We start from the raw sequence: 13,028 nt of genomic DNA on the forward strand, positions 1-13,028 counted from the left end.
TGTCCAAGCAGTCCAAGTCTGTCATGTAATAAATTTAAACGAGTTCTTAACTAGTTCTACTTCGTTCCCATTACGTCCAAACCATTCTAACTATAGTGCGACCAAACGCGCACCTATAGGCTCGAGGGCTATAAAAACCCTGCGCGTTCTTGTCATTCCTCATTTCCATTCAATTATACTACTGCTAATTGATGCTCGACCACATCACGTTGTTAAACGTTCCTAGTAGGACAGAAGTACAACGATTCCCTTCGTAGTACGTCGATCTCATTTTAAGAACGTTGTCACCCCGTCTAATTGCAGGTCTGGGAAAATTTTGAACAGACACAAAGTTCTAGCACCTTTTCCGTCCGGGCCCGTCCATGAAGTTCTTAAACAGATCGTAAACAGTTGCTACTACGTTGCTACAACATTTTACAGAACGTAGTGAGAACTAGTTAGATGTAATGGGGGCTTCACTTCAATGTCTCGATCTACGCAGCTTGAAGCGTTGAAGTTGAACCGAAATAAGGAATGGCAAGAACGCGCTGGGGTTTTATAACCCTGTGAGCCAGGACGTGATTGCACACACACTAAGAACGAGATGAGGACGAGCTGAAATGTCTCTGAACTAGTTAGAATGAGTTCGGGTCGTATTAGGAACGTGGTAGAATTAGTTAATGACGGGTTTAAACTGACTACGGACTGGCTTGAACTGCCTGGAAATTGCAAATTTACCCGATCTGAACTTGATATGAACTGACTGTGGACGGGGTACAAACGAGTAGGACGTATTGAGGACTGTTTATGAACGAACTAGGATCGTATTATAGACTTTGTAAAGCGCTTTGAGTAGTTGAAATTGGAAAGACGCTTTATAAAGAACAGTCATTATCGATATATTTTTAATAAATTGGTACTGGGTGAACCCAGTGTGTTGTCAGTCTGCGTGATGGTTTTCTTGGTAAATCATTTGTAAGAATCAAACAATCTTGTTTTGTTTTTTTAATGAAAGCACGAACACAAACAATTCATAAATTCGTCCCTGTTTTTACGAAGTGACGGTAGTGAATGAAAATCGCATACACTTTGCGTTACGATTTTCCTCACTACCGTCACTTCGTGAATTATTGGCAACAAATATATTCATGACGAAACGTGTGATTTTGTGAATTGTCCAATACCAATGGTAATGAAATCCCTCACATTATAGGGAAAAATAGAACCAATCAGAATTAAATGAGATGATAAATAATGTAAGATGATACAGAGTCAATTCATGACATTACTAATCAAAAGAATAAGAAGATTCTCATAAACTAACTCCCCTGTTTTATTAACATTACCATCTATTTTTTGTCGTCGTAAATAATAAGGTAAAAGCATAAAAAGGGAAGCCCTATAAAACAATTTCGTTCTGACGGTCGTCAATATGTTTCGTTATTTTGAGAAGACGTGACATATCCTGTTTTCAATGCTAATGATAGTATCAGTTTATTTTCATCATCCTTCAACGGCACGTGGTTAGCCTTGCGTCGCAATGTGCTTTGCCAATTTATATTGCTGCCTCAGAGTGTCTGTCTACCAAGGGGAGCGGTAAAAGTGGCGTTGGCTAGTGGTTCATTCGCTTCACTCTCAGTCCAAGAGTTCGAATCCCAGCCTGGCAATAATGTCCTTTGGCAAGACATTAATCCACATTTGTCACTTTCCATCAAATTGTTTACGGGTACCTGGCAAAGTTGGGGTAAATATAATTGAAGGACCCTCAGAAAGTATATGATTGATACTGATGAGACTTCCGTGGGTAAACAAAATTATGTTTGTGTACCATCATTATTCTTGTCTAATTTCAATTATTCAAGATGATCAGACTAGGAATATTAATAACATTATGTCCAAATCACTGTGGACGGAAACTCGACAACGACTCTTTAAAAAGGGGGAATAGGGAGTTTTCATTTTCATGTTCTCCGGCACTGCTATCTATTATTTGATATTGAGTGATGATGATAACGACAAGGCGCTCAAGCATTCAAGGAATTTCTTCTTATCGGAAATCAATGTACCTCACCTTGGTGGATGTATACTAATGTCTTCCATCTAACATCCTTTATTTGAGCAATGGAACAAGATTTTGCATTCGGTGAAAGATGAGACGCTCTATTCAACTCGGTGGATAGAGCGTCTCTTATCTTTCACCTCGTGCAAAATCTTGTATAGCATTGTACTTAATGAAAGACTGAAAAGGCTTTGAATAGGAAACATAATTATATCAACTATAAATACGAGTTGGTGTACGAGCGAACTTTTAGGGAAACTAAAGAAATATTTGCTCTACGTCGCTCTAAATTACAGGCACATGTTATGGTGAAAGGAAAGGGGCACTTATCAGCATGTGCGGATCCACGGGGGGGGGGGGGGGGACGGGCCTTTTTTAACAATTTGTTTAATACTTAAAAAAATAAAAAAATGATATATGTTTTGTTATTAAGTGATCACACAATCCGCTCCCCCCTCTCCCCCCTCCCCCCTCTCCCCCTCCCCCTCCCCCTCCCCCCTCCCCTCCCCCCTCCCCCCCAACTGAGCGAGATATTGTTCGGCGCAACTTTCTCATTTTCGGGGTCAAATACGGAAGAAAAAAAAAAGCTCACTACCCCCCCCCCCCTCCCTATCGGCAAATCCTGGATCCGCCACTGCTTATCAGAAGGGAATGGGACACTTATTAGAAAAGAAAAGGAGCAAAAGTAAAAAAAAAAAAAAGTCAGTTTTCTGAGGTGAAAGGGGGCACTTGTCAAAGTAAAAGGGCCATCTCTCATTTTGTGAATGAGGCAATTATCAGAGGTAAAGGGGGCACTTATCAGAGATTGGCTCTTATAAAATGTGGAACGGGCTTCTATTTGAAAGAAAAGGGGAACATTTGGGGTACTAGAAAAGTGGCAAGAGGGGCACTCCCCCGGGAGCGCCGTCTCTGTTAATTTGGTTTAGTTTTCTCAGTTATAAGTCCAGGCCACAGCAAACCGCAGATAATTTCCAATAATTAGGGTCTTCGACGATGATACATAGTCATTACAGATAAGTTGGCAGGTTATATACCGTAGATAATGTATCAGATCACTCCTGACGTCTTGCGGTGTGCCTGCTGTTGGTCTCGTTCTGCAATTGTATGCGTTTATTGGCGGTTAAAAAGACACATGGCAAACTATTAGAGTGATTTTAGCATCATCTGCAAAGATGATTCGTTCTCACCTCCAGCACATCATCACACAATTCGTTACCATGGTGATCATGGTCAACATCCAGCGGCGTCGTTAGAGTGGTATTGAAGGATATTAATTCGCCCTCCCCTTCTTGTTACCTTCTCGAAATTTCCTGTCCTCAAAACTGTTGGTAATTGTTTCCGTTTCTTCCCCTCCCCTCTAAATAAAAATCGCATTTTAACGACGCCCTTGTCATCATTAGTCGTGTATACGGCTCTTCTTCCTTCCTTCCATCCTTCCTTCTGAAAGATTGGGTACCATGTTCTCTTACGAAGTCGGTCTACGATGGCCTCCATCCCCCATCAAGTCGCGATGTATTATATAGGGCTTTAAGTAGGCTTATCCCCTAAACATGGATCATTTTCCCAAATAACTCTTCAAAAGGATGTTCTTGTTTACACTTCTCATATCGTATAACAGACGCGTGCACTTTCTTTAAGATGCTAATGATTGAAAAAAGAGGGTCTCGATATATTCTTGCCGCCATGAGTATGAACACCTTGCATTTAATCGATGGGGAATGCTAGCTAAGTACTTGGTCTAAGTAACGATTAAAGGATAAGTCCAGGCCTATATATATATATAATGAAGAGTGGTACCTACATGCATCAGTTGATGCAGACATAATTCCAAATATTGAGTTTCAAACAGGTGTAAATTCAAATGCAACCATGTCAACATTATATACTGTTTAAAAAAGTATGTATTTAGATTATATTACAAACGGGTATAAACGGGAATGAGACACTTTATAGTCATTGCAATGCTTGTATAAAGGAAAAAGAAAATGGATAAGATTTTCTTTGTGAAATCTAGACTTTTAAAAACTTCTTAATTAACAAAGTCATTTTAATTACTGTAAATTGCAACAAGCAAAACGTGCCAGGAAACTGTATGTTGATTCTTGCCACAATACAAAATTTACAGAAAATGCAGAGTTGCAAGGATAAAATAATATAAACAGGCTGTTGTATAAGTCAAGCAAATTGTCAATACAAAGGATGATCTTATATGCTGTGACATTTTCACCGAAAGAGTTTTAAAAAAAAAAAGAATTTCAGACACATATTAAAATCACAAGAGAGGGGTCAACCCGAAAAATGTTGACAGAAGTAATAGAAATCAAAATATCTTTGTGGTATATGACAAAGAAACAATGTTGATGGAAAGTTTGTTCATCAAAGTACCTCTTTATCGCCTTTATACAAAGGTAATCTCTAATTAATCCATAATATCAAAATTTACAATTCATGAACCCGTTTTTAATTTAAGAAGGAAAGAAGTTAGGGCTTCAAAATAAGATGCAAATTTTGCGGTTTAAACCTCTTACGGTAATACCTTTCTTTTTTAAATAATCCTTTCCGGATCCAAAGCCCCGACATAGACAGCGTTTTTAACAAACACAAAGCAAACAAAAACAAGAACAGCAAAACATTTAAAATGAACAACGAAATATTCTAATATTTTCTAGATATTTGTATACAATGATCAGATCTGTTGATTCAATCAGTAGTCATTTTAATCTGGCAAAGAATACAACAGAACATTAAAGATGTCTCTTGGCCGGTGCTTGGCATTTGGAGAAAACATGTCATGATGCGAGAAAAGCAAAATCAATATTGTTTCTGTTGCGCTGAACTATTTTGATTTATTGAATCATATTGTGTTTGGAAAAAGAAAAACCCATCTTTCTTCGTGAATTTATTATTTATTATGTATCATGGAATAATATTTGCATGAAGATGAACAATGATCGGGGTTCAATTATTTATTCAAAAAAATGTTTTTAAATCAAGTTATTTGTAATTTGTGTATGCAAATGTGGTAGGAACCAAAATTTCGTTTAATCCCGAGAACAAATAATAATCTAACAAAAAGTGAAAAGAAAGAAGAACGGAAAAAAGACTAAAATGAGCGAACAGCGTCACAATAAACGTAAACCGTTATTCATTTATATTTCTCAATTTTGCAGCATCACTATCAATGCATATATCGAACGCATCTGTAAATATTGGGTATTTGGAGTAACCCTGTAAATTGGCAGAGTCCTCTAAAAATACATTCTAACTAGCTTTTGATATTGGCAAGTATCTTGTACTTTCATATTGAAGTACATGTACTACAATGTGATGTGGCTGTAAAATTTGTTTACCAGGCGAGTTCTTTGATTCTTCCCGCTCCGCCCCCTTCTTTATTTCGGTTAATGAATATCTGGATTATACATGAAAATGAAAAAAAGATCTGACCATATCTGGATAGAATTGTTTTTTGAAAAATCCCCTCAGATTTACAGATTTAAAAAGGACCACTGATATTTCTCGATGCCTGTATTTGCCTTTTTGAATTTCTTGCCCTGAAACTATACTTTGCCTAGAAATATAACTCGAATTTCACGTGATATTACCTCGTCCTCTCGTGACCCGCTAGTGACTGTTCCAAACTCTAATATTGGATTAAGTGAATTTGACGTGGTTCTAAACGAAAACAAATTGTTTGCAGATATTTTGAAAGGGAAGAATGAAATTCAATTCGGTATCTCCAGTATGCTCGTCATGCTTATGATAACTTGTCATTGCGAATATATACATGAACACGCGATTGGGTCACGATACACTCTTTGTATGTTGTCCGAAATATATGCTTAGCATGTACAAACCCAAATCAGTAACGGCGCAGTATTAAAGGAACTATGTCCCATTTGCAGGCCAAAAAAATGAAAAAGTTAAATTCCAACTGCATTTGAAAGATAATACTAATTTAGAACTTCCCTAAAAGAGGTGGGGCTTGAAAATGTCTTCAAGTGGGAAAATAACGACTATTAGTTGTCAAATCGACTTTAGGACTATAGAGCCCAAAAGTAATAGTCTTGATTTTCAGACAAATGTACCGAATGGTCATACGTTTTATGCTGCGCAAAGATTCAATCAGTTTAATCTTGGCCATCACAAGAAGTGGGTTATTGCTGTAGACAAATGCTCATGTACCCTTTACAACTCTTTTTATGTATGTTATTATCAAAGAAGAAAAAAAGCCAGTCAGTCACTCAATTGTGTCTAACAGTGAAGTCTAGCAAGTAAACGGGTTTCCTTGCATAGTTTGAATATGAGGACACTGCTAACGTTTAAATTTCACAGATAGGACATACATGACATATTCATAATTCCTGCAAAGTTCTACAGCATTTGAGGTTGCCTGCAAAAGGGACATAGTACCTTTAAAGGTACTATGTCCTCTTTGCAGCCAACATCAAATTGATATGTAGAACTTTGCAGGAATTATGAACATGTCACGTATGTCCTTTCTGTGAGATTTAAACGTTAGCGGTGTTCTTATATTCAAATTATGCAAGGAAACATGTTTACTTTCTAGACTTCACTGTCAGACACTATTGAGTGACGGATTGACTTCTTTTTATTTCTTTGGTAATAACATACATAACATGAGCTGTAAAGGGTACATGAGCATTTCTACATCAATAATCCAATTCTTGTAAAGTCCAAAATTAAACTGATTGAATCTTTGCGCAGCACAAAACGTACGACCATTCGGTACAAGGGTTTGAAAATCTGACTATTATTTACTGGCTCTATAGTCGATTCGACAACCAATGGTCGTTATTTTCCCACTTAAAGATATTTTCAAGCCCTTTCGTGTTGAGGGAAGTTCTAAATTAGTATTATCTTTCAAATTCCGTTGAGATTAACCTTTTCATTGTATAGGCCTGCAAATGGGACATAGTACCTTTAAGGGTGTTTTTTTATCAGGAGGAAGCGGGGGCTTTTAGTAGACGATTTCTAGAGCATGTTCTTCACTATTAAACATGACAAATTACATGAGGACAGAAATACAATAGTATTTTATTGATTTGTTAATACGTCTGTAAATTAAATAACATGTTGTAGATATACAAAAAACCAGTGCCACACGATCTTGGCAATAAAAATATCGTGAACTTTACACATCTTTATGCACAATGGCATATACATGGCAATCCTCATGCTTTCAATATGTTGAGGGGTAAAGAAAAAAAATGACATGAATATAGATAGAAAATGAAGCTAATGCTGAAAAGGAGAACGTTACTGACGTCTTTTGTTACAGGTAAATGTCACATATCTGTGGGGCAAGATTATCGATTTGCTTTTGAATTGATTGCAAGCATGCCTTCCGCTTAAGTTAAGACAAGCGATTTCTTTGAAGAGGACTCTGCAAGTCAAAAGATGTAATCCGGCATTTCTTTCTTTCTCAAGGACCGCGTTCTACCAGATGTAAAACTCAACAATAGATGCCGAAAATCAACACTCGTATTTTCTACCATTCCGTCTATTTTGTCAATGTGTTCCCAATATCCTGTCTATTTCCTTCATTCACGCCCTTTCATAAAGAACATGACTGTAAAAGATTGTCAAATTTGTCTTCCCCCTACATTCAAAAGAATTCAAAGAATACACTGGGCGCCAACCTATAGTCGTTTTACTTGTTATTTTTGCTTAGATAATCTCCTTTCATTGAGAAAAGTACCAAACAAAAATACAAAATTAATGGATATTAATTAGAACATGAATAATCATTTCCCATGTGATAGAATGGATAAGGGGCAAACTAGACTAGTAAGGACTGTTGGGAAGTATGACTTAACTTATTGGGGTTGTCCTTTTGAAACCAAAACGGGAGAAATTATAATTACGCAAATCCCCCTTTAAAAAAAAATGTTGTGATCCTGATTGAGAGCAGACTATGTGGGTGTGAGCTGGAAACCATAGAAACACATAACGCAGTGGTGTATGATTTCATGCATGCTCTTAAACAGACTGAGAAAATATGGCGGGCTAAACACGAAGAAGGTTATCTTTAGGACAGCGTGTTAATGAAATCATATAAGCTACACAGTCCCATAAATTGCTTCAAATTGTACTTGAAAGTTTTTTCTGGATTTATGGTGTCCTTCATTTAGCATGCCTATATTCGAATTCTGTTTCCTCATTTTGACTAAGTAGTTAGGACTAAGGTTGTAATTAAGTCTCTCTCTCTCCCTCCCCCTTCTCTCTGTCTCTCTCTCTGTCTCTGTCTCTCTCTCTCTCATTGTCGGTTAATTTTAGTTCCTGCTATATATTACTGGACTTAATGAGTGATATCGCGTTTGTCCTTGAATCGGGTTTGCAATATCTTTATCCTTCCTTTCTTTCATCTTTTAATGAAAGAATCATGTTCATTACACGTGGACAATTAGTTTAGCCATCGTATGCAGGGAATGCCGTTTGCAGCCACACCAACGACGTACAGAATCAAAAAGGGTAGCTAAAACAAACAAAGCTATGTCATGCGTCACTCTTCACAAATATTATCCTCTTCGTTATTATACCAATGTTTTATATCACAATGCGTTGATCATCATGATTTCAAAATTGAATTTCCAGCCCACGGATTTCGGTTCCGTTAATCCACCTCAAAAACACAGAGATCGTGGACCGGGTGAAACATGATCAATCTAGAAAACTTATTTATTTTCAATCAAGTCGGGGGAAATAAGAAGCAAAAAGGTCAATATTGCATGGGGCGCCCTGTGTGGATTATTGCAGTCTCTCCGATCAAATAAGAGAGATGTGAAATAAAAACGGTGGAGATTAAACGAACGTTATGAGCTCTCCAATTTCATCATCGTCATTTCCAGTCCCAGTTTGGACTTCCTGGCCTGGTAGCCAATGATCAAGTCGGGTTTGAAGAAGCAACCGTCATCGAGCAATTTCAAAGTGTTTCTTTTTAGCCGTTTTCGGTATTATATCTAGGAAAGTTCGAAACCAATCAGCAATCGAATAACTTTTGTAAATGACCGCGAGATTAAATTTATGCACCAATATACAGCGTCACATTCTTATATAAGATAAAATGATTACATTCTCTTTAAGAGAGATAGAAGATCAAAGTGTTTTATTTTTAGATATAAATCCTTTATGTTCAAGAATGCACAATTCTCAATGATCCAACATTTCTATGTCTCCACGTCAATTTACTGCACCTAAACTTCATCCTTTTTGGCAAATGTTGTTTATCCGGCAATAAGTGAGTACACTCATTATTTTCAGGGGTGGCTGTATATAAGTGTCGGATAATTTGAATAGTTAAGGGATAATGCACGGAAAGTATATGGTGAATGAGAAGAGTCATTCTAGCTTTCCACTGCATGCATACTAGAATGTATTTTATAGTATATGAGTTTAAGCTATAAATCATAATATTCCAAAATGGTACAACCGTATAGTTGTCATAATATTCTGATAATGATAAGTTAAATAGCCATAGGTGTTTTTTTTTAGTTTTAGTTTTGCACTTTTATACGGTAGTTTTATCTCTGTTTTTAAAACCTTCGCTAACATATAGCAGGACGTTAAATAATATTCATATCATCATTTCAAAGAAGTTTAAAAACTCAGATGCACATTTAAACATTGTTATATTTACGTTACTCGATGCATATTTTCGATTTCACAATACAAGTATTGTGAAAATACCCTGTGATAAAAGGCGGCTTTGTGTGCTATTAGCTCGGCAGGATAATCCAAAAAATTGTATATTTTGCATTTGGTGACAGTGACAGTTTTACATTTGATGTTTGCCATGGTCGATATGGGTGTATTGCTATACTATTGCAATTTATTGCTATATTTTGTTGTTGCTTTTTCTTCTTCTTTCTCTCTGTCTTTCTTTCTACCAATCTATCTTCGTTTATATCTGTCTCTCTCACTCTTTCACATTTAGCCTGATTTCTCGATTCATCTTTTTACACACACACTCTCTCACTCTCTCCATTTACAAATCCCTCTCACTCTTTCACGTGCATCTTTATTTCCCGACGCCTCTATCTTAACATTCTCTCTCTCTCTCTCTCTCTTATTCTTTTTCAAACCCTTCTCTCTGACTGGCATATTCTAGGATTCGACATATTCATTCACCCATGCAGCTCTTTAATTTTAATGTATTTGATATTATACTGTTCATATTTTTAGTAGACAATGGTAATAATTTAGCACTAGGCAACCCTTCTGATATGTTCTCATTCCTTTGTAGACAGAACAGATCGTAAAAAATACTACGAAGGAAATAAAGAAAATAGCATTAAAATAGCTTTACATTCAGTGGAAGTTTGATAGCATTTACTATTTACCAGAGTTATTTTAAAGCTGGAAATGGAACTCACCAACCAGTTTAATTAATAAACTATATGGGTTCCTATCATAACTTAATACTTACTTCTTTTTCAAAAAATTACTAAAGTAAAGAGAGTTTGAAAGCGAAAAGAGAGGAATCAAGTCAAGTTCCTGTTTTGACAATATACTTATGACATCACTCTGCCGCTTGTGACGAAGAGTAGCAAAAATACACACTTGCTTTAAATTGAGCTTCTCTGGGAAAAAGTAGAGACACTTTGAAACGCCGAACTTTATTTGCAATTGAGATTTATCAATTGTATTAGAGCATTTTTGGACTTTAGATTTGGAAACTTAGGAAGTAAGAATCCAAAATGTCAACGCAACTGCGGCACTTGGATGAATATGATATCCCCTTCGGCATCAAACTAGAGTTTCCTAACCATTTTGGGGGGATGGTGTGTGAAACCAAAGACACCTTTGACGTTAATGAGTACATATCAATTCCATTAGCCAAGCGATGTTTCTTTCATATTGTCATGTTCTTCTAATTATGTTAACGATTTAAGCAAGAAAATTCTAATTGCATTGCTATCTATACATGCAATCGGCCAGATTAGTGTATTTGAACGGGAGGGTGTGAACTTTAGTAAAGTCGTAAGACTGTCCCTGATTAGGAGCCGATTACGTTGCTCTCAATATTTATTAATGCACAATGGCTGTTATCCTATTTACTTCTCTATTATGAGCATAAATTAGGAATATCGTACACGTTGGTATTGTTATTACCTTATGTTATCATTTGCTTTTTAAATCGATCGGAGATGGGCTTTAGAAGGATAACATGCTGATCGTGTGAACAAAGACAAATAGCATAGAGTGACACACTCACATTGAAATTATGTCTACGTAATCGTAAATAAAATAGACACATAATGAGTCGCAAAACAATTTTTTTAATATCAAGATCTACCAAAAAATTTACCATAAAACCCCTTCCCGTGCCCTTATGATTCTGATTTATTGTTACTTCTCTTCCCTTCGTTTTGCCGACAGCGCAAAACGAATCTGAGCAATTTGGCAACAGCAATATCAGGAGAGGAGAGGTCATACTACCTCCACTTCACCCCTTCCGGCAAAGCCCTGAATAACAGTTGTTCAAGTACTGATAGGTCCTTGTGGTCTTCTGGATCGGTCAGGAGGTACGCCTCCTGGTACGGTGCACGGAGTCTTCACCCTAAACACGAGACCGCTCTAACTAAACGTAGACCGGTCTAGCGTACTCCGGTCTAGCGTAGACCGGTCTAGCGTAGTCCGGTCCTGGAAGCGGGTAAGAGTATAGGGTCATACCCGATACGGTCTTCTGGACTGGTGCAGAGATACATTTCTGGTGCGGTCGTGTGATTGTGTCTTAACACTTACCGTTAGACTGGTCTAGCGTAGACCTGGCCAGGAAATCTTGAAACTGTCAAATAGAAATTCATTTCAGGTTATTAATCATCAAAGAACCTCGTAAACAATGATTACTCATAATATTTTCGGGAGTTTTCTGCTTGATCTTGATCCACTCTCGAAGGCATGACAAACCTGCATAAAATTTGAAGACAAGCTTGCAAAAGGGTTACCAGGATAAAAGGGGAGGGGCACGTATCATAAAACAGTACGTAAGTAGATGTTGGAGTTTAAGCAGACAGTGCCAATTAATTAGTACCTAATTAGCTCCTAATGAGTGAGTAATGCTTGACTATTTACTATCAATTAACAGTCTGTTGTTAGAAAAGAGGACGTTTTTAGGAGCTGCGATTGGTTGATTTTCAATCAATTTTCTTGCGTGTGTTGGTGATAACTCTCATTAAAGGAGTGTGTTGTGATAGGTCAATGTTGTGATGTTGCAAGGGACATGTAGTGAAGAGATTATAAAGGCCTTTTTCTTGAGGGAAGGCAAATACCCAGCACCAAGATACAAACCGTTCCTTGACCATCACATAGACCATCTATAACATACCCCACGTACCAAAAATGCAATTCATCACTGCACTAACCATGATGACCACTCGCCCACCGAAGAAGTCCACTACTTCAGGCACCATCGCCGACACAGATGAACGCGCATTTATAAAGTCAGGATGATACCAGAGAGTTAGTGTCACATGGACCTACTACAAATGGACACTGAACGGTACCATAATATATTCATGCACCTGACTCTGTCAAAAGTATCATAGTGACATTCCAAACATGCTTCCAAGCTTTGATCTCATGACGACAGCCGCCAGTCAGCCATAAAAAACCAGAACTGTGCCTTGAAAATTCTACAAAATGCAAGCGCAAAAGAAACCGAATCGCTTAAAATCACGGAAATGCATAAGCAGTTGTGGCGTATTATGAATATTGACGTACATGAAGACAGTTTTTACGAGGGAATTAGAAGTAGTTCACAAGAGAAATCTGTAATTTGGGCTGAAATACGATGATTTCAAAGTTCATTTTAAAACATATCCTATCCATTTCCAAGGAATAGAAGGTAATAGGACAGTAAAGAATATGTATTTTTAAAAGTTTGGCAAGTCCAGATGTACTATGTCCACCAGTGTCCACTTCTTTAAACATCAATCTAATATCACATAATTTTCATAATCGGGGTTCA

The sequence above is a fragment of the Strongylocentrotus purpuratus genome, unplaced genomic scaffold (assembly GCF_000002235.5).
Source record: "Strongylocentrotus purpuratus isolate Spur 01 unplaced genomic scaffold, Spur_5.0 spur5_scaffold_6, whole genome shotgun sequence".
Taxonomy (NCBI): domain Eukaryota; kingdom Metazoa; phylum Echinodermata; class Echinoidea; order Camarodonta; family Strongylocentrotidae; genus Strongylocentrotus; species Strongylocentrotus purpuratus.